This window comes from Anabrus simplex, chromosome 3, assembly GCF_040414725.1.
Source record: "Anabrus simplex isolate iqAnaSimp1 chromosome 3, ASM4041472v1, whole genome shotgun sequence".
Classification (NCBI taxonomy): domain Eukaryota; kingdom Metazoa; phylum Arthropoda; class Insecta; order Orthoptera; family Tettigoniidae; genus Anabrus; species Anabrus simplex.
Window position 1 is genome coordinate 201,232,722 of NC_090267.1, and position 23,424 is coordinate 201,256,145.

Sequence of the window (23,424 nt, forward strand, 5' to 3'; positions counted from 1 at the left end):
ATCTGCCTCATGTTTGTTATTGACTCTGCCACAAAACCTGCTTGTTCAGCAGAGATCTGAGACTGCAAGAAAGTTTTTAGTCGTTGATTTATTATGTACAGCAGCACTTTGCTAGCATGTGATATTAATGCTATGGTGCGGTAATTAGAACAGTCCCTAACTGACCCTTTTTTGTGAAGAGGGATGAGAACAGATGTATTCCAGTTTTTAGGCCATTCTCCAGTTTTCAACACTTTTCATGTGTTACTATAGTTGAAATTACGCTAAGTTGCTCCATAAATAGCAAATATGGCAGACATAAGCGAGACCATTCACCGCTACCAACTTGAATAGTATCTTATGGAAATCACATATAACAAAAACAGTGTTCAATGCAAGGAGCAGTAATGGAGATTTACATACTAGAGTAATCCTACTTCAGCTACGTTGTACTCATTATTTCACTAACCCGATATTTACTAATAACCCCACAATCCTATCCCCTTGTGTGTGGGGGCGACAGAATAACACCCGCTGTATCCTTGCCTGTCGTAAGAGGTACCTAAAAGGGGCTCTAGGGTCTCTTAACTTGGGAGCGTGGATAGAGTACCACAGGATCTTAGCTGAGTTCTGGCATTTTTCCACTTGGTAGTGCCAGACTTCTCACTTTCAACTATCCTATCCGACCTTCCTTGGTCAACTCTTGTTCTTTTTCGATCCCGACGCTATTAGGCTGCGAGGGCTACGAAGTCTTTCATTTTGTCGCCCTTGCATTTCTTTGGCCGATATCTTCATTTATCGAAATGTGGGACCTCTTCCGTTTTCTCCTTTGATTAAAACAATAACCACCACCACCATCATCACCACCACCACTACGAATACTATCGTAATAGCGGCTCGCCTAGCCGAGGCGGTAGAGGCGTGATCAGTTCCTTTCCCCGTCAGGAAGACGAAATATTTAGAAACAATATTCACACTTCTGGAGAGAAACATGGCCCTGACGTTCACGCAACTTACACCACAAATGCGTACCAGATTAATTCCTGGGAGTTGGGCAGGGGGGGGGGTGGAGGGGGAACGAAGGTGGCTGACCTAACCAACCACTCTATTCTACTTAGTGCCGAAGTTATTGATTGTGGAAGGCTTTACTGTTTCTATTCCATGGGCCTTCATGGCCTATAGCAGGGATGGCGAACCTTTTCCAACTAGTGTGCCATTTTAACTCTGGTTTATTATTCTCATCTGTTGACTGTGCCACTTGTTGTTTTCCATTTCCATTACGGGATGTCTACAACCTACAACACCGCTCTAGCAACTTCCTTTCAATTTCCCGATTATGTTTCATAATACGTTATTTATTTTATCATTTATTGAGTCATTTATTTATTAATTTATTTATTATACATATTTGCACAACGGGTGCAATATATCTTGTAAATACATTTGATTGCATGTTCCGTGGGGCCGGGGCTGTTACCTACCCACTCGTAAGCCTATCCCATCGTCGCCACAAGTCCTATCTGTGTCGGTGCGACGTAAAACAAATTGTAAAAAAACTATTAGATATAAAAATCTAAAGTACTAATATTGCGAATGGATTTCACTTCCTCCATTAGCTTCATTATTTTCCCATGTTGTAGTTTGTACGCTCAACAATTAAACTAATTTCTCCCTCATCATATTTCCATAAGGAAATCTAAGAAAAACCCAGCTATCCTTGTTTGTAAGGTCACATTAATGCTTTCATCAAAACATACTGCATATATGTGGGAGTTATCCAAATTAGCTTTCAAGTGTTCCGAACCTACTTCACTCATTTTTATTATTCTATCCTTGACAGCAGTTCAGCTGGCTGGGATTCCTTTAATCTTGTTAATTATTAGTTGTTTGTTAGGGAAGTTTTCAAATAATGTGTCGAACGTCAATAAGAAACTTTCTTTCAACAACTCACCGTCAGAAATCTATTTCCCATGCATGCTGTACTATGCAGTAAGACAGATAGAAACAGTCGCACTATATTATTCCTGGGCCGGAAATATGATACAAAAGAACTAGTTTGTGAAACGAACTCTCTTCTTTCTTAATTTGAAATGCAACAAACATTTAAATGACCAGTCTCAAAATTGCGCTTTACATTAAATATGGTGGATACAACTGTTTCCAGACACAGGCAACACATCTTTTTAACAGTCCGAATTCCCTTGGCCAGAGTTCTTGAAAAATACGGTCACCACCTTTGTTAAGTTTCTGTTTTTTTCTCGGCAGCGAAAACATATTTGCGATGTCCGTATACCAAACCACCAGGAAACGACACTATCTCACTTGACTTTCGGACCTATCAGTGTAGCAGTGTTGCCATATTGCACGTCCGAATGGAACTAGTAGTTAGATTTTCGATATTTATTTCTTACACGTGAAACACTATAAGATATGCACTGTCTGTAGTACGAGACGTATATATAAAATATTATTATTTCCATGTGGCGTGCCACCGAAATCGTGTCCGCGTGTCACCTAGTGACACGCGTGGCATAGGTTCGCCATCCCTGGCCTATAGAGACATAGCGTTAAAATCCTAAAGGAAAATATATAAAAATAGAAAATAATATTTCTCTGAAACATACCATTAATCACTTTTAACATAGGTCTACGATAATATGAACGTTAGCAATAGTTCAACGTATGGAAAATCACTGCCACCTAAGGGTTGAAGGGTAACTCTAAGATGTATCGGCAGCATAGTCTCTTGGAAACACTCTTCTATTCAACTATATCATAGTTAAACCGATGAGAGTTACCAGCGGTGGAGTTTCGACTTAAACCTTAACCGTGGATCTGTCGTCTGTAAGAACATGGCAGACAAAATAAAAATAATTACTTTTCCTCACGTAACACACTTAGGGTTTGCTCGTTTATAGCATCTTTCTGGCTTAAATAGATCTAACATTCGTATTCATCTTGCTGCCGTTATTATCACAGTGACGTGAAAGTAAACAGTTGGGATTTATAGCGACCTGAGTGAGCACAATGAAGAGTGACCGATCCTGTAGTACCTATATACGACAATCGTGTTATATTGATTGAGAACTCGCAACAGTGTTATTCTCTAGGCACAAATACAATTGACGAACGACTTAAATATTCAAGTTATAGTGATAAAAGGCAGCTGTTTCTCTCAAAGCTTGTGATTTGAACACATCTGTTCGCAGTTTTCCGAATTCACAAATATAAAGTCTCAGTTGGCCATCTCTGTGGTGTAGTGCCAACCCCGGAGCCCGGGTTCGATTCTCTGCCACATAATTTGAAAAATGGTACGAAGACTGGAGCGGGGTCCGCTCAGCCTTCGGAGGTCATCTGGGTACAGGGGTTTCGATTCTCATACCAGCCATCCTCGAAGTGGTTTTCCGTGGTTCCCCACTTCTTATCAAGGCAATTGCCTGGTGAGTTACCTAAATTAAGGTCACGGCCGCTTACTTCCCTCGTTCTTGCCTATCACTCCCAATCTTCCCATCCTTCTCAAGGCCCTGCAACATAGCAGGTGAGGCCGCCTTGTAGAAGTTGGCCTACTTCTCCTACTCCCTAGTTTTATTCCCAACCAAATTTCTCACGCTCCAAGACACTACCCTTGAGGCGGTAGAGGTGGTATCCCTCGTTCATTCCGGGGAATGAAATCAACCCAGGAGGGTAAACGGATTAAGTAAAAATAAAAATCTCTATTAATAAATTGTCAAATAAAAATTTACCATGCAATTCCTAATAGTTTAACGATAGACCTTTGAAATAAGAACATACTTTGTCTCCTTTAGTTTAGCCTATATCTGATCCTCCAGAATAACGTTAACATTAGGTGGTCTCTCAGACTTCGTGTCCGTTTAGTGACAGAGATAATTTACAGTATGTCCATTGTTAAGGGTTAAGAATTGTATTTCTGATTTGTATTGCCTTTTGACATTATCAAACTATATCTAGATAAACAAATAATATAACAATGAGGCAGATACTCTCTTTCGCTCATGGTTGAATTCTTTACTTGCTTTAACTGAACTGTGCTATGGAGAATAGCTTGGAATGCTTTCAAATGTACGAACAGACTTACATCTTCACTTCAGCCAGCCAGCAAGTAAATTCACGGCACGATTGTCTGTGTGCACTCTCTTAATGAGTAATGCGATAAAGAAATTAACAATTTAGGACGAGACGGTCGTTCTTAGCGTAGCTAGCGACAATCACTACGAAACACATATACAGAATGTTCGGAAACGTGAACAAGGTATACAAGCGTTAAAGGGTTGGTCATACTGTAAAATATTTTTTTTAAAATAATGAGATATCTCGTGTTACTCTCATTTTATCTGCTTCGGAAGTCAGCCAATCAAAAAGCTTCGCGGGCTTTGCGTTGCGGTGTTACTAAATCTTCTCGTGTGTTAAGATCGGCTTGTGAGCCATGCCGAGAAATCAGCAACGAACACGAACACACCGAGCATTTCAGTCGGTGTCACGGTAGTGCACTTGCTATTGTGCGAGCTCTGACACCCTTGTTTAAATCCCTCCCCAGACGAAGATTATCTTCGATTGGTGTTCTCAATCCTCTCAAGGCGTTCTTAAAGGTGCCCGTACACTTGAGAGTAAATATTGGCGAGAACCTCTCGATAGCAGTTACTCGCCAGTGGACACAGTGCCGAGGGCAACTTACGGAAATTCGCTCGCAACTCTCCGAGAACTAACTTGTCTCAACTTGCTCGCTAGTCGACACGTGCTCCCCGGCCCTCTCGGAGATTAACTCTCCAGATACGAACTGTGTTCGAATTGTGGCGGAGCTATCGAGAGCGTCTCCACAGCAGTGTTGCCACTATTTAAGTTCCAACCTTCGTATATACCTTTCTAATTGAGACATCTTCATCAGACTTTTAATGCTTTTCTTAACTAATTATTCTAAGTCAGATAGCCACAGCAGTCATATAAACCACATTATTTTAGCATGTTTCTGGCGAACGAAAAATCTACGGCACATGTGCCAGGCGACTATAGACTATTTGTTGCGATATACCATAATGACATTGGAACTGCATCTGAAATTAATTATTTAAAGCCTCTTTTTTTTGTGATAACATCATACTTATATACAACAGCTCTTCTCACATTATCTATCTCTCTCTCTCTCTCTCTCTCTCTGTATTTCTGTGTCTCCGAAAACCATAAAAGCAGTTAGTGGGACATAAAACTAGTAACAATGTAAATGGAAGCTATTCCATATTAAGCTGACACACTTGTTATGTCTAGGGAGTTGATAGTTCAGCTACCGAGCTCGATAGCTGGAGTCGCTTAAGTGCGGCCAGTATCCAATATTCGGGAGATAGCGGGTTCGAACCCCACTGTTGGCAACCCTGAAGATGGTTTTCGGTGGTTTCCCATTTTCACACCAGGCAAATGCTGGGGCTGTACCTTAACTAAGGCCACGGCAGCTTCCTTCCCATTCCTAGGCCTTTCCCGTCCCGTCATCGCCAAAAGACCTATCTGTGTCGGTGCGACGTAAAGCAAAATAGCAACAAAAAAAAAGATAGTTCAGCTGTATTCTGTTCTGCTGTGTACTTTAGGTTCGTTGATACTAATGAGTAGTTGTTCACTTTGCCTGGTTGTGATACTGTACAGGATAATAATATCAACAACATCCCTCCTGCCTCCGTAGCGTTACGGTTAGCGCTATTAGCTGCCGTCCTCGCGGACCGGCTTCGATTCTCAGTACTGCCAGATATTTAAGAATGGCAGGACTGGTATGTGGTTAAAAAGGTACATGCAGCTTATCTCTATTAGGGGTGTTCGTGGAAAGAGCCGAACACCCCGGGACAAGGACACGAGATATTTTTTTTTTTTACGAAAATTGCGTTATCAGTATATTATCATGTTATTGGTGGTTGTTGTTATTATTCTATAGGATTTCCATTATTTAAGCTCATGTTTATGATATCGAAAGGTATATACAGCAACTCTTCTTACACTATTATTATTATTATTATTATTATTATTATTATTCTCACTCTCTCTCTCTCGGGCCGATGACCTTCGATGTTAGGCCCCTTTAAACAACAAGCATCATCATCATCATCTCTCTCTCTCTCTCTCTCTCTCTCTCTCTCTCTCTCTCTCTCGCTTGGTGCCTCCGAAAACAGTAGATAAGTGATCCCATTGTCAGCCAGGTATGGTGTGCTTCACGTTGCATTTAGCGATCGTTTTTCAAAATTGAGAAAAAATTGACTTTCAGGTGGTTAGAATGTTGATGATTTCTGTTGTATTCTGACGTTTTGACGGTATACAAGTATCCCCTGAAGGGAATTATAGAAACATGACGAACCGGCTACCTAAGGGAGCGGTCGTTAGATGACCACTGAATTCTCCTGGGGGATATTTTCCATCAATCTAATTGCAAGTTCGACGTGCAGAGGGACGATGCAATATTCCTGGACCTTTCGTTCTCAACAAAATGTGAGCCAATTTACCATAACTTTGGTGAATGGTCTGAGTTCATCAGAGTGGTGACACAATCGATCCATATTCCGGAGGAGGACACTCGGCGGTTCCTGGTGGTGACACGGAAGAGGAGGATTACCACTTCATCTGAGCCGGCGCAGGATCAACACCATCTTGTACCGTCACCCCCAGCTGTTAGTACTTTTCTATCAAAAAGGTTCATCGTACATTAGGAAATATGAGGTGACCTCGCGCAGATTATTATACGATTTACGCACACCTGAAGAATGGGCACTGCATATTGCACATTGTTCTTAGGTTTTGCCTAGGGAAATTCATTTTTTTTCTTTACATTAAAAAAACTTTTGTTCTGGAAGGAAAAATAGACTTCAATCTCTGTTACATTGTGCTGCTAATGGCGCCAGCTTGGACAGAGATACAAAATACGTTTCTCCTACTGCTATAACTGGGATAGATATATCTTCTCTTGTAAACGAGTAGGGTCATACAAGAAATCTCAACTTGGTGTGGAATGTTTTGGTTTTATGTCCTACTGACCACATTTTTCCAAGACGCCGAATTGCCGTAATTTTGTCCCGCAGGAGTTCGTTTCCGTCCAGGTAATTGTACCGCTATGAGGCTGACGTACACAATTTAGCGTATTTAAGCACTATCGGACTGAGCCGAGATCGAAGAGCTCTACCGTACGAATTCTTCAGAACAGCAACTTTCACTCGTCCCAGGTTCACTTCTTGTATCTTTCCTGGCGACATGGTTGACAAGTTATTTCGAGTGATATCTTCAATAATTGGAATGACGAGCCAATTTATCTTCTGCAGATAACAATTCTCACCACAATCACACCTCAATGTCTCAAAAGAAGTACCATTCCTAATTACTGTAGATAACGGTTTCAAAATTTGAACTGGCTAAGAATCGTAACTTGTGTAACTTGTCGTTAGATAAGATGATGTGTGCTAAAAAATATATATGCACATCTTTCACAGCACAATTGAGAAAGAATTTCTTCGAGAAAAGGTATCCGTTGTAGAAAGTAACCAGCATGCCATCTGGATGTGAATCTGATAGAACATGCTCGCGTTTCATAAGGGTGAAGAATACAATAGCCGGCCCCGTGGTGTAGGGGTAGCGTGCCTGCCCCTTACCCGGAGGCCCCGAGTTCGATTCCCGGCCAGGCCAGGGATTGTTACCTGGACCTGAGGGCTGGTTCGAGGTCCACTCAGCCTACGTGATTAGAATTGAGGAGCTATCTGACGGTGAGATAGCGGCCCCGGTCTAGAAAGCCAAGAATAACGGCCGAGAGGATCCGTTGTGCTGACCACACGACACCTCGTAATCTGCAGCCCTTCGGGCTGAGCAGCTGTCGCTTGTTAGGCCAAGGCCCGTCAAGGGCTGTAGTGCCATGGGGTTTGGTTTGGTTTGGTTTGGTTTGGTTTGGTTTGGTTTGGAAGAATACAATTCAACCTGCGTCCATGTGGGACAGAAATCCACATTGTTGTATCTGAAGAATTGCATTTTCAAGTAAATGGTATCGTTATTGACATATCGCCTTGATGTGAAACCGATGTGAGGATAGTCCACATCAATCATGAAAAACAGAGTGGATAAGCAAGATAGTGATGGTGGTGGTGATTATTAGAAAAAAGTAAAACTGGGAAAATCACCCTCCCGTAACACTAATCAGACAAAAGGTATTGAAGGGGCCGACCCCTTCTAAGAATAACGTTACCGGCAAAGAAAGAGAAATGCCACAAATGACTTGAAAATGACAAGACTCCCTACCTAATACAGTTGGGATCGGAAGAGATTAAGAATTACCGAGCGAGTTGGCCGCGTGGTTAGAGGAGCGCAGCTGTGAGCTTGCGTTCGGAAGATAGGTTGTTCGAATCCAACTGTCGGCAGCCCTGAAAATGGTTTCCCGTGGTCTCCCATTTTTACACCAGGCAAATTCTGGAGCTGTACCTTAATTAAAGCCACGACCGATTCCTTCCCCCTCTTAGCCCTTTCCTGTCCTATCGCCGCCATAAGACCCATCTGTGTCGGTGCGACGTAAAGCATATTGTTTAAACACGAGAAGATTACGACTTGATCAAGAGACGTCAGATAGGAAAAATTAAAGTGGGGAGCCTGACGCATACGTAGGTAGAGTCTTAAGTTATGACAACTAATTTTTTTCTTGCGAACAGGAGACAACACGGAAAACCTAAGATATGAATTTGGAAACTACGGTATGTTCTTGCGTATGATGCCATTAGATGGTGTATGTAAACAACAGTGTGGGTCTAAGCATGCCCCCAATTTCAGTGTGTGAGTGAGAGCGTCACCAAATGGAAGTCAACAAGCAGGATCAACGATCGTATATTAAAATAGCAGTTCTCCGCAGGAGAAATGCACGCTAATGCCATGCAGAGCTGCGGGAAGCATTAGGTGTGCATGCCATGCCCTACAGAACAGTGGCGAGGTGAGTGGAGACGTTCATATGGAGTAGAGTATACAACTGCCGATTTGCCTCGCCCAGGCCATCCTGTGTCCGTGGACAAATGTGTACGGATAATGGTGATCGATCAGTGTTTACATGAGGACAGGCCGTGCAGTGCGAATTAAATGTCCAGATCTTTTGGACAATGCCATAAACCTACACGATAACGCGACAGCTCACACAACAGCCATCGTTCAGCGTCGCTTACTACGGTGGGAATGGGAGGTTCTTCCACAGCCGCCTTATTCGCCTGATCTGAGCCCATGTGACTATGATCTAATCCCCAAAGTCAAGAAGCCATTACATTAACAACGGTTTGCTAACAAAGAGGACATCGTAACAGCATTTCGGAGAGAGGTGTCACACATTAGCGATACAAATGCAGCGAATGGTATTCAGCGCCTGCCCCACCGCTGGCAACGCACAGTGGAAACCTTGGGTGATTATTTCGAAGTTCTGTAACAAGTGGAAACCTGTCCTTTGTATGTAGTCTTCTGTATTTGCTGTCTATACTATCATAAAACAATGTTTACCAATGGCCTATGTTCTGTTACTTTCCTACAAGAATCTCCTGAAGTTAGAATTTGCCTTCAGGCACAATTCATAAGTGCATGCCCTATATTTCCAAATGCATATCTTAGATTTTCTGTGTTGTCTCCTGTTCGCGAGAAAAGAAGTAGTTGCCATGACATATGACTCGACCCTCGTATAATTAGAAACAATGTCAGACACAGATCCGTATTGGCCAACCCACGCTCCGAAGTTGAGAACTCCTGGGGTTACCCCTGTTAGTCGCCCCTTATGACAGGGAGGAGATATCTTGGATTTATTTTACTCCCCCCCCCCCTTCTTATCTGAATAGGGAAGTGGAAAAGCAAGCAAGCAAGCAAATCTGAAGTTGTAAGGTGACGTTAGGTATCGTGAACTTATCCACGGGATGTCCAGGTTTACATAGATTACAAATCACAGAATTGTGACTTTTCGTAAGAAAAAAATCCCACACACATCTACCAGGATAGTAATTTTGGCCGTCTTGGTGTAAAGCTAATAGTGATAAGATAGTATGTGGGAGGGCTGCAATATTTCAACCACTAATTTATCTATACAGGAACTACACCGTGAAAACATAAATTAACTGCAAATTACGGTATAGAACTTACTGGGTTTCGTTGCTATCACTGAGCTAAAGCGAAAGACAATATACAGTTGAAAATAGTTGTGGAATCGTTTAAATTACAAACCTAACATGGGTCTTACTTTGATTAGAGATACGCAGTAAAATTCTAAACTTGCTCCGATCAGGGAATCGATACTGAAACCTCGAGCATAGGAGAAGGCTGCTCAACCAATTTAGATAAGCACCCAATATTAAATGTTTCATGATAACGACTAAAAAATGTTAATACAGCGAATGGATCTTGTGGTATCCCCAAAGATTTTACAATATTGAACATTGTTAGGTGTACTGTTTTCATAGGCAGGGTTGTAACAGGTGAGCCAAATTGTGTTAATACGATGTACCACTTGTCTTCCAACAAGTGGCGAACATTTCCAACTTCTCTAATAAGGTAAATATTCATTTAATGGAAATATTTTTCTCACAAATTGTTTCCAAAGATCTGTCAAATATGAGACTGAGGATCTACTCTGTATCTGTCTATCGTGGAGGGAATCTAGCCTTGCAACTTCGTCCAGAGTAGCAAAATAGAGAACTAAATAGTATCTCCCTCTTGGAAGTTGATAGCATTTGTTGTTTTAATTTCAGTGTAAACATTTAGGGATAGTTATTAATCATTATTCCTTTGCAGTTAGTGTGTTATTTAGTCATCAGTCCATAGAGTCGTTTGATGCAGCCCTCTATTCTACCCTATCCAGTGCTAACCTTCTCATTTCTACGTAACTACTGCGTCTTTGATCTACTCTGCTGTCCTTCTTTTTTAAAAAAATTCTGTCGTGGTCTTTTCCTACGGTTCTTACCCAATTCACTTTCCCGAAAGATGACTTAAACTAGTCCTGGATGTCTCAAGGTGTGTCCTATAATTGTATCAAATACATGAATACTGGCAAATGTACCCGTGTTTCGCTACGGTATTCTACATTGTGTAGGGATTTGTAAATTAATATGCACGCGACGACTGCATGTCTCTTCGTGTTATCGAAGAAACGCCTTACGGAGGTCCGCATACGGGTAAGGTGCGAGCTGTGGAGTTGTCATGATAACGGCAGGCTCACATGCCTACTACCATTGACAATCGTATTGGGAAGTCTCATTATAATGGCAGGCCCCTTTGCCTACTGCCGGTCACAATCGATTTGGGAAGTTTTCGTACAATGGCATGCCACCTTTCCAACTTCCAGACACATTCCAGTTGAGGAGTTTTCATTATAATGGCAGGCAACATGCTGTGGTGTAGGTTTTAGTGTCATTACCTGCCACCCCCGGAGGCCAGTGTTCGATTCCACGAAATTTGAAAAGCGGTACGAGGGCCGAAACGGGGTTTACTCAGCCTCGGGAGGTCAACTAAGTAGAGGGGGTTTCGATTCTCACCTCAGCCATCCTCGAAGTGGTTTTCCGTAGTATCCCACTTCTCCTCCAGGCAAATGACGGGATTGTACCTAAATTAAGGACACGGCCGCTTACGTCCTTCTTCCTTGTATATCCCTTCCAATCTTCCCATCCCCGATAAGGCCCCTGTTCAGCTTAGCAAGTGAGGCTGCTTGGACGAGGTACTGGTCCTCCTCCCCAGCTGTATCCCCCCGACCAAAAGTCTCACGCTCCAGGACACTACACTCGAGACGGTAAAGAAGGAATCCCTCCCTGAGTCCGAGGGAAAAACCAACCCTGGAGGGTAAACATATTAAGAAAGAAGGAAGGAAAGAAAGAAAGAAAGAAAGAAAGAAAGAAAGAAAGAAAGAAAGAAAGAAAGAAACGAAGAGATTGATGTGGCCATATTACACTTACTGTAAACGGCGTTAATCGAAGATAAAAGAGTGTTCCATCCTGTGAGTCGAACCTAATAGGAAAGAGCTTAGTGGATGCTAGGACAGTGATGCGTAATTTAACCACCTTAGCTACCGCGAACCCTACTGCATAGTTAGCACGTTGTACTCCTTTTAGACACTACCAGTCCGAACGTAGGGTAGTGTTACTCGCAGCTGTGATCGTTTTACATGTTCATTATATTTTAAGGAATAGAAATAATAGAAATAATACCGCCCCCAATGATTTCTACCATACTCGTGAACATTATATAAACGGTATAAATGTACTAAGGCCATAAGAAGCAGGCAGTAATGTTTTACGTATGACTATGGTATACGCATTAGCTGGGTTACCTACCTCCAAAACAATAAGGGGTTGTTGAGCCACCCGGTATATCCAACTGCGTTCTTATGTTAAGCCCCGAATTATAAGCCCCCAGCGCGCGGGGAATTTTGAGGATTTTCTATTTCTCTAGGGATCTTGAAGTCATCAGCTACTCTGGTACCAAGTTTCTCAGGTGCCTTGAAGTACCTCATGAATTCATGTCTATTTTCATTTTTATACCTTTTTTATACATTTATATATCTAAACAGACTTGCATTTATTATTATAGGATAGATAGATAGATAGATAAATAGATAGATAGATTATAATCCATATCTTCCTCTGGTCAAATTTAGCTAAATCACTCTATCACCAGCTCGATTCCACATCTCTTCATTTGCGATCCGATCAACCTATTTCATCTTATGCATTCTTCTAAACAACATATTTAGAATACTCTTGCTCGCTTTCTTTCTGCGCAAGTTACTATCCATTATTCTCTTCCATACAATGCTACGCACCACAGAAAACTCTGCAAAAACAGTAGTATGTAAATTAGTTTATATATGATAATGTATTGTATGTTTGCAGATGCTTGGTATTTCAGGTGTTTGTCATCATTTTTCACGAATGTGGTCACAGCTAAAATTTTATTTCTTAATATAGGATCGCCAACGGCCGTAGCCGTGTTGAAACACCGGATCCCGTGAGATCTCCGAAGTTAAGCAACATTGGGTGTGGTCAGGAGTTGGATGGGTTGCCACGCGCTGTTGGTTGGGGGTAAGGGAATGGAGGAGCGGAAAGGAACTGGCCACCCTACCGCACGTAAACTCCGGCTCAGGAACACCTCTGCGGAGGTTCGGACCTGCCTTCGGGCAGAACAACCCTTACCAATATAGGATCATCATCATCATCATCATCATCATCATTTAATCGTCATTTAATCATTTATTGCATTCAGCAAGGCTTTGATGCCCAAGGCAGAAGATACGTGAATACGTAGTATACAATTACAAGTATTAAAACAACCATCAATCATAACAAGAGATTAATGTCACATATTCAGGCAACGATCACATATCTTTGACCACTTAATTCTATCCTTCGGATCTTCCAATGTTGCTGTTACAATGTCGAGCAAATCTTGTTCCGGGGCGACCTCGTAGACGTGCTCCTATAGGCAAGCAGTAAAATACACGGTTTGGGGAGAGAGCTTTCTGCTCTAATGCCTAGTTTAGACGATGCCAGTTGCTGAGACAATTGTTGATGAACGTTGTCATGTAATTACTGTGGGACAATCGCCGACTAACCCAGTTGAACGAGAACCCGTTCAAACGAAGAAGCCATTACCACGCCAGTGCGCAGCGTCTGTAGTGTCACGTGAGGAATTAAATTTACTTTGTAATGATATGTACCGGTAATTCATTGCTGAGTCATACATAGTTTTGTCCTGAGTCATACCGAATCATTGAATGTTAATTTTGTCGATAATCTCAGAAAGTGCCCTTTGATGAGCATTTATGTCTTCGTATAGGTCATCGTGCTGATCCCACAAACACTGTCGTTCCCTATACAGCTCAACGAATTTTACGTTAGTATCGTCACCCCACTTTGGAGCCATATTTACGCGAACAGCCTACAACTAATTTTAAAATTAAAGCATTTACATTAACAAGACCAAACAGGCGGCTGCACCTCGCGGTTGACACGAGCGAAGTGGCACAAAAGAAATATACAGCTACTGGACTGTCACGTTCACACGGCGCCAATCGTCGCGACAATAGTGAGCTCCTGGTGGTGGGGATTGCAACTGGGCCCAGTTTGTTGTCGTCAGTCTACTCCTAGAGACAATCGATTACCTGGACAATTGTGAGAGCTGCCTAGACAATTGGAACGAAGTGTTCATACATAGCCAGTAATTGTAAACCAGTCGACTGCCAATTGTCTCATCAACAGGCATCAAGTAAACTAAGCATAAGAGCGTGTCCCAGCCACTATATTCTTTTCCTTTCCAATATCCGACTGATGTCTGCATTCCCAAAGCGCTGGTACAGGTCTTCCTTCAGCCTCATTTAGCCTTCCTAAACCACCTATTCATTAGTACCCTCATCTCAAAGATACAAATTTGTTCTTCGAAATTTTGTGATGTCGCACGAGTCTCACATTCATACAGTAGTACAGGTCTCACGTCGGGATGGAGCTTATTTTCTTGTGATATCAACAGTGATTTGAACAAGTTATTTACATTATAGAAAACATGAGTGGCATTTGATATCCTCTGCCTTACTTTCCTGCCTCGCTGTATTTAAATTTATATCCTAGTGGTTTTGTTCTAGATAAATCTGTAGATCCCGTTCCTAGATGTCTTGTTCTTGTACAACGTTGGGGCCTTTCATAACAGCGGACATGTGCTAAATTCGAACCACTGGCGTAAGGTCTCCAACCAATAATCCTTACCGGCATTCCGTTAGTAAGTTCACGGATGACCTAAACATTCTAGTTTTCTTGTACCGTAGCTTGTATATAGGGTCCACAACACGTAGGCTGGTTACTTTCATTAATACACTAGTTACGTAGAAGTCATCCGTATTCCTTCTTTGGGTCTAATAACGTAAAAAAAATACCGAGCTCGATAGCTGCAGTCGCTTAAGTGCGGCCAGTATCCAGTATTCGGGAGATAGTAGGTTCGAACTCCACTGTCGGCAGCCCTGAAAATGGTTTTCCGTGGTTTCCCATTTTTCACACCAGGCAAATGCTGGGGCTGTACCTTAATTAAGGCCACGGCCGCTTCCTTCCCACTCCTAGCCCTTTCCTGTCCCATCGTCGTCATAAGACCTATCTGTGTCGGTGCGACGTAAAGCAACTACAAATATATATATATCGTAAAATGTTTAACTAATCGACTGTGATTCTGCAACCTTCAGAATGGGAGATAACTGATGAAAACACATAATTCTAGGACGACCATGACGAGACTGGCATGGTTATAAATTACTTATATTGTAGATATGTATATTCTCCTGGTGTAGGGGGTATCGCGCCCCACCTGGGGGCTCCAAGTTCAATTTTCAGTCCAGGGATTTTTTTAATTTAATTTTTTTGCTATTTACTTTACGTCGCACCGACACAGATAGGTTTTATGGCGACGATGGGATAGTAAAGGCCTAGGAATGGGAAGGAAGCGGCCGTGGCCTTCATTAAGGTACAGTCCAAGCATTTTCCTGATGTAAAAATGGGAAACCACGGAAAACCATTTTCAGGGCTGCTACAGCGGGGTTCGAAACCACTATCTTCCGGATGCAAGCTCACAGGTGCGCGCCCCTAACCGCACGGCCAACTCGCCCGGTCCAGGGATTTTAAAACCAGCGTATAATGAGGACTGAAACGGGACAAACTGAGGAAGTATTTATAGGAGAGGCAGCGGATCTGCTCCCGAACGTCAAGTAATATAGTTGTAAGATCACGCCGACCACTTGGCACTCTAATACCTTCAGCCAAACTAGCTGAGCAGCATTCATAACCTCTCTTTGTGAGCATTCATTTCCTTTTCAATCATTCGCTGCTGAGCTCTTTCCTTAGACCGACTTTTCGCAGTCTATTCATCTAGGCGTTGAAATTATGCACTAATTTGTGAAAGATTATGATCTTGAAATGTAACTCTATTTACGCCATTATTAAATATTATTCAGACAGTAAAGTCAGCCCGTGATGATAATACTTGAGCAACCTGTACTACTGTAGATTCTCAGTAGATGGAAACTTCCGCGCTGTGTTATGGCGAGCTGACCTCAACTTGTATGAAGTTCTTGAAGCGTGAAAACAGTGCTGCATGTTATTACACCGACAATTAATCAGCTCATTTTACCTGGCGTGAACAATCACATGGATGCATCTACCACGTCGACGGGCAAATAACCAGACACTGTAAGTCATGGTGTAGAGCACACAGTTGTCTACCGAGGCAAGAGGATAAGGATTGTTAAATACTTGTCGCCGTGAACTTAGCATTTTATTGTCAACTCGGAAGATCTGGAACAGACCTCTCCATTATTATTATTATTATTATTATTATTATTATTATTATTATTATTATTATTATTATTATTATTATTATTATAACTCTTTGTTAATAGCGACTTGGGCAGCTACATTATGCATTCAAGATTCATATGCTCGACGAAGAATTTTGTCATTAATTAATAATTAATGAATTAATATTCCTTGTAGCCATGCGATGACGTTCTGCCCACCATTCTCGGGGCTCGGTATAATATGACAGTAATAAGAGCAGAAATAATATATAAACCAAATAAATAAATAGAGAGGTACTCTACGTGACAGCTGCTCTAGTAGAGAATCTAAATCATCGGCCTCCTATTCAGTTCATATGAATAATATTTAATTACTTTTATTTGTTGTTTAGATGTTTTCTATAAGTTGTTTTACGTTCCTCCGATACAGACAGATCTTATGACGACGATGGGATTGAAATGGACTAGGAGTGGAAAGGAAGCGGCCGTAGCCTTAACTAAGATACAGCCTGAGCATTTTCCTGGTGTTAAAATGGACAACCACGGAAAACAGTATTCAGGGCAGCCGACGAAAGAATTCGACCTTTTTAGATTTAAGCGGGGTTTAAGTTATGACTCAAAATATAAATTAATCAAGCACCAGGCGAACTTTCTCTATCTGATTTTATTTCAAAAAAGAAATTATATACCTGATATTTCAGGTGAGGAAGTGCAAGTGATGTCTAACAATCACCAACGAATTTTTCAGCACAGAGTCCGCTATGGTCTGGATGGTGATGTGCGGGATTATATTTATTCTTAGAAAGTTTAGATGAGGCAATTGCCATGTTCATAAAAGACACACATTTAAGTATAAGATCTATAGTGCTACAATACTGGCAAAAAGTAACCTTACTGACAGAAGTTGCAGTGTTTATTGTGTGTGTGTGTGTGTGTGTGTGTGTGAGAGAGATGTAAGAATCCAGAAACATTAAAACTATGAAATATAAAATATATTATCATGGATACTTCATACGCGTTTTTTGTACTGCAAGTACAGATTTAGTGTTTATCTTTTCTTTTGATTCAAATGCATGTGTACCTGGCTGTTTGGTTTGTTATTCAAAACCAATTGAGCAGATATCCACAGTTCTTGCCTTTCAGACAAGCAACTCAGTATTGCGAACATCCTAGGTATATGGACTACGAATGTTAGGTAAGTAAAAATATAAGAAATAATCGAGGCTGCTGTTCATTTTCCTCGAACCTTGCAGTGGGATCATTCACCATACCCGTACCTTTCACCCGGTCGATGATAACAATATATGCTAGTCTTGTGGATCCATTCGTGGAAAGATATCCTGCTTCTCTTATGTTCTTTGTTTATTCCAGAAAATTACAATCCTTTTCTTAATCACCGTTATCCGGTCGATTAGATTAGCAGCTTGCCTTTTTCTACCACTACGAGCTCTAATGTGAGTCAATGGATTGTTTCACTTAAGCATCACTACGAGCACTAACGTAAGTCAAGGGAGAATTTCACGTAAGCCCTTATAACTACATTCGATGTGGATACTTTTCAAAAAAAAAAAAAAAAGCCTGAGGGTTTTGAACCAAGGAGCACATTACCGAAAGAATAATGTAAATAAATTAATCTGGCTACGATTTAAATAAAAAAGAAAACGAGCTAAGAAACAAGCTGTTTTAGGCTGTTTTTACTGAACTGTATTTAGGCTGGGAGTGATTATCGTAATTTGTATTTAAAGTTTGATAGAGCTAACCAAGACTCACAAATTGAAAACCTTCTCGGACCCTTTAGCTTTCAACCAGTGTTGCCAACTTAGCGGATTTTACGCTAAATTTGGCGGAATTAGAAGACTGTCGGCGGAGAAATATATAATTTAGCGGACAGCGGATATTTTGGTGGAATTCTAGACTTATTATAGCGGAATTTAGTGTTTTATCCATTTTACGTTTTAAAAAAAAATTTGTACTCTAGTATGTCTCCGAGCTATTCCTCCGTATTTCTTGTCAGGAGCTAGCAGTCACATGAGGAAAACATGTTATATGGATTTGATGTTATGAGATCATGGTATCATACATTTGTAATGCGTGCGGAAAGGTTACTTATCTCTTAGTTAACGAATGACGACAGATAATGAAACTGTGAGAGAGTAGCATTTATATTTATGCTATGAAGGAAGACCGTTTAATGAACTGGCCTGTTCTCTGTGTGGCCCTTGAGGTATGGGATTCACCTAGTTTGCACTCGGCAGTAAAACGCCTGCTAGTTTTAGCTCGCCGGCTCGCAGACAGGGGGTTAATCCCAGTGAAACTCACAGATCAGGTGAGTGCAGACATTTATTATTATTATTATTATTATTATTATTATTATTATTATTATTATTATTATTATTATTATTATTATTATTGCTCAGTTTTATTGCTCATTATTTGAGATCGGATTTCTTATCGGAATTTTAGCGGATTTTTAGTAGTATTTAGCGAATCTTGAAAATATAATTTGGCAACATTGCTTTCAACTTTCGGCACAATTGAGGAAATTGCCTAATTTTACGTGTTTCGTAGTTTGCTAGTTTGCTAAGAAATGTTTTAAACAATAACATAATAAAAAATAGGTTCGCCGTCTCCTGAAGAAGTGTCCCTCTTCCGCCAATCACAAACCCATTAACTTCCCATTTTTTAATCCCATACATATTTTCCAGATACTCAGTGCATGTTTCAAATATGACCTTTTCCTCCTCACACTCTAATCGAGATTGCTGTTCATTTTCCTCGAATCTTATAGTGGAATCAATCACCATACCCGTACCTTTCGCCAGGTCGATGACAACAATATATGCTAGTCTTGTGGATCCATTCGTGAAGAGACACCCTGCTTCTTCATAGACCTCCAAGTGATGTTTCCGGAGGCTTCTAGCAGTCAGTGTGTGAAATTATTCCTTAATTACTTCAAGTCGCACAGTAAACCCTAGTTTTACGGCTGGGTGCCCTTCCTGACGCCAATCCAATGTGAAGGTATGTATTCACCACTGCATTTTTCTATGAAGCTTTGTATTATGATGGGTTGCATGTAAATGGATATTTGTATTATGACGAACACACACACAGCCCCTGAGCTAGAGAAAATTAACCAGCGCGGCTAAAATCCATGGCCCGGCTAGGAATCGAACCCGGACCCATCTAAATCGAAGGCTGGTACACTGGCGATTCAGCCAATGAACTAAACTGAAATATTAGTGAAAAGTGGAAAAAGCATGCAAGAAAATGTGGATGAGTTTATATAATTATGGAAGTACAACAACATGTGGAATGAGACCAGTTAGAAGGAAGTAGTGAGTCCCATCCATGAAGAAAAAGGTAGTGTTCGTCTCTTAAGAGGAAGCTTTTCACCTCTCCTAAAATTAACCTTAATTTAAGAAGTGGTTATGGCCCTAAAGAATGTGTGGCTAGGTGTGATAGCTTAACAATAACAATAATAATAGGTGCTACAGCCTGACCTACAAAGCGACCACTGCTCAGCCCGAACGCCTGTAAATTTTGAGGTGACGAGCGGTCAGTGCGACGAATCTTCTCGGACGTTATTCTTTGCTTTTTAGAGTGCCTTGCTATCTACTCTCAGCTAGCCGAATTGTTCTTACGAAGGCTGAATGGATCTCGAACCAGACCGCAAATAGAAACAAAGATCCCTACCCTGGCCGGGAATTGAAACCGAGACCTCCCCACACCGCGGAGTTGGCAATAATCGTGTGGACTTATTTCTTGTGTTGACCGAAACTATTTAGGCTGCCTATGTGTCAGTTTTGACATCCTACTTTGCTCTTTCAGAGAGCAGAGAAACTAGAACGCTACTGGTCAACCTGTTACCGTGAATTCCAATTAATTCTATCACGCGAATGTCAAATTGTTACCAAAGATCTTTTACACGTTGGTCAAGTAGCAACAGTCTTTTTGGTATACTCTGTATAATGGGATTCTAGTGATCTACTGCATCTAATACATTCCATATAGAGGAGTATACCAAATTAACTGAAATTTTCTGATTGTCTGGCCTGACCATTTCCAGCTGATGGTGAGCGGAGTGACATTATGCATCTCATGGGTCTACCTGGTATGATAGGGTATAGTCAGCTCATAAGGTACACTTACACTCAAAATAGAAACATCTCAGGCGACTCCCTCATTAGTACAACAATACGCACGCAGACACACCCAAAATGCTTAGCCTCTACTTAGGATAATGCTCTGGGTCGAAATGAAATTTTAACCTACCGGACTCTGCTCAAAATTCATGGTCCTTATCTCTGACAAATCTTTGATAAGTACGAGAGAACTTTAGTTAGATTTAAGAAAAAGTATAAATGCTATTTGTTCGGGGCGTCGACCCATGTGGATCCTTTGCCCCTGTTGCCACAATACTGCACGAACCCGCGTGTAATTGGAGTGGCGGTAGTGTGGAATGTCATGTGTGAGCAAAGGAAGATTAAGGACGTCACAAATACCCAGTTCCCAGGCCAGGGATATTAATCATTACAATTAAAAACCCCTGACTCGGCCGAGAATCGAACCCAGGGCCGCGGAATGACAGAACTTACTTGAATACAAAAACGATTTGCTCAGTTAGTTTATAAGCTGAAACCGACACTGCTCAGGTTTTACATTTACATCTGATGTACAGTCATTGTCGATCGAGAGCCGTTTATAAGCAGTTTTTCACCATATTAGGATCCTTGATTGAATGGTCGGCGTAGTAAACTTCGGTTCAGAGGCTCCGTGTAGGAAATTTAATCTAAAATGCTCAATTTCCTTCGCCGGGGGGAGGCACTAAACACAAAGCTGTCTACTCTCACCGGGCGAGTTGGCCTTACGGCAAGGGGCGCGCAGCTGTGAGCTTGCATTTGGGAGATAGTGGGTTCGAACCCTAATGTCGGCAGCCTTGAAAATGATTTTTCGTGGTTTCCCATTTTCACCTCAGGCTATATGCCGGGACTGTGTCTTAATTAAAGCCACGACCACTTCCTCACCACTCTCAGGCGTTTCCTCTCCCATCGTCGTCATAACACCTAGCTGTGTTGGTGCGACGTAAAAGCAGTTTACCGCAGATGTCACCCTCCCTCAACGGACAGTCTGCCTAACAAGGGTTGCACTAGGGTAGCAATATCCATAAGCAATAATTATTATTATTATTATTATTATTATTATTATTATTATTATTATTATTATTATTATTATTACCATTATTATTATTATTATTATTATTATTATTATTATTACCATCGACATAACTTAGTCGTCATCATCAACCATCGTCATTCATTCGCTGGTGAGATTAAGACTTATCTTCTGTGTAAGTTATCAATGTTCTTAGAAGGCTGAAGACACCACATCTAGACCACAAGCCCTGCAGTCAGCAATGCTGACACATCAAATATACGAAATCTACGAAAACTTCTTGTTTGTGTAAAGCTTCGCAAACGTATCCTCTAAGACTTCACCATCCTTTTCAACTAGCCGGACTGAGTAGTTCAGACGGTAGAGTGCTGGCCTTCTGACCCCAACTTGGCAGGTTCAATACTGGCTCAGTCCGGAGGTACTTTAAGGTGCTCAGATACGTCAGCCTCGTGTCGGTTGATTTACTGGCACGCAAAATATAATCTGAGCGGCAATATTCCGGCACCTCGGCGGATCCGAAAACCGAAAATGTGGGACGTAAAGCCAATAACATTACGTATCTCCAAAATCCTTTTATAGGAGGCCTTCGTCGCTGTGGTCCACAATACTGTGGACCCACCAAAACATACATCCTTACAGTTGAGTCAATTCGGCTCTTCACCATAACAGACTTTTTGTTGCAATAAAGACAGTTTTAGAACGTAAAGTATGTCTTGAATTACTTCATGGATACCTACACACGTGAATTCCAAGTTTCAATGAAATGTCCTTCCGCGCGAAGTACACGCTGAAAGTGCAATCTACATACCTGCTTCATTCATGTAAACAAATGTTTCTTTTGTGTGTAACAAGTGCTCAAATAGTTTGGCAACTGCAAACATATTATTGAAATGTCGTCTTCAGTTCAAGTGAACAACATTTAAAATATTTTGGCGCATGTTATTAGGAAACGAATTACAAGTCTGTAAAAAAAAAAAGGTCAGATGTTATATTCTCAACCTGTAAGCTGGTTGGATCACCAACTGCCCCATCATCAATTACCGTACAAAGCCTGGATTTTTTAAAATGAATATTTTTAACACTTGCATGTAGTTGTAATTTAAAGAAAGGAAACTAAGGTAACACGATTCATATCGTAGAAACTGTTCGGTGAAATGAGGTGGTGAACCGCATGACTTTAAATGAAGAGGTCTTCTGTTGATTACTGTGAAAATATGTCTGCTAGTATTAAATGCTTCCAAATACCACGCTCAGGTAGGGCTGTGAGTAACTTTCTTTTTCTTACCTCCCAACAGATCTTTAATATCTCTTTCTGAAAAGCAGTATCAATCACAGGTACACAAGAGTAACACGGCGCGATAGAGGAAACTTACGTTATCAAGTGAATCTGAATATCAACCGATGATATACACGCAAAATGTCTACTACAGACAATTAAGCCAATTTCGTCTGAGAATGTAATTCAGATGAGTATTGCTTGGCATCATTTTGAGCATAATGAAGGTCTGTCTTCCTGTTACTAACGTTACACAATCATATTCAAATATTAAAATGTGTATTAACAGCCATATGAATTTAATTATAGCTAGTTATTAATGTGGTTAGTTTTTTAATTTTAGTATGAATTAGTGCGTTTAAATACGTTGCTACCGAGCGAGTGGCTTCGTGGTTTGGGTCAAGTAGCTATCAGCTTGCATTCGGGAGACAGTGGATTCGAACCACATTGTCGGCAGCCCTGAAGATGGTTTTATGTGTTTTCCCATTTTCACACCAGGCAAATGCAAGGGATGTACATTAATTAAGGCTACGACTGCTTCCTTCTCGTTCATTCATTCCCATCGTCGCCGCAACACCTATCTGTGTCAGTGCGACGTAAAGCAAATTGTAAAAAAATAAAATTTAAAAAACACGTTGATTTTTTAGTCCTTTTTGTGGATTAGCACTATGTTGCGCCCAATTTTATTCGATTA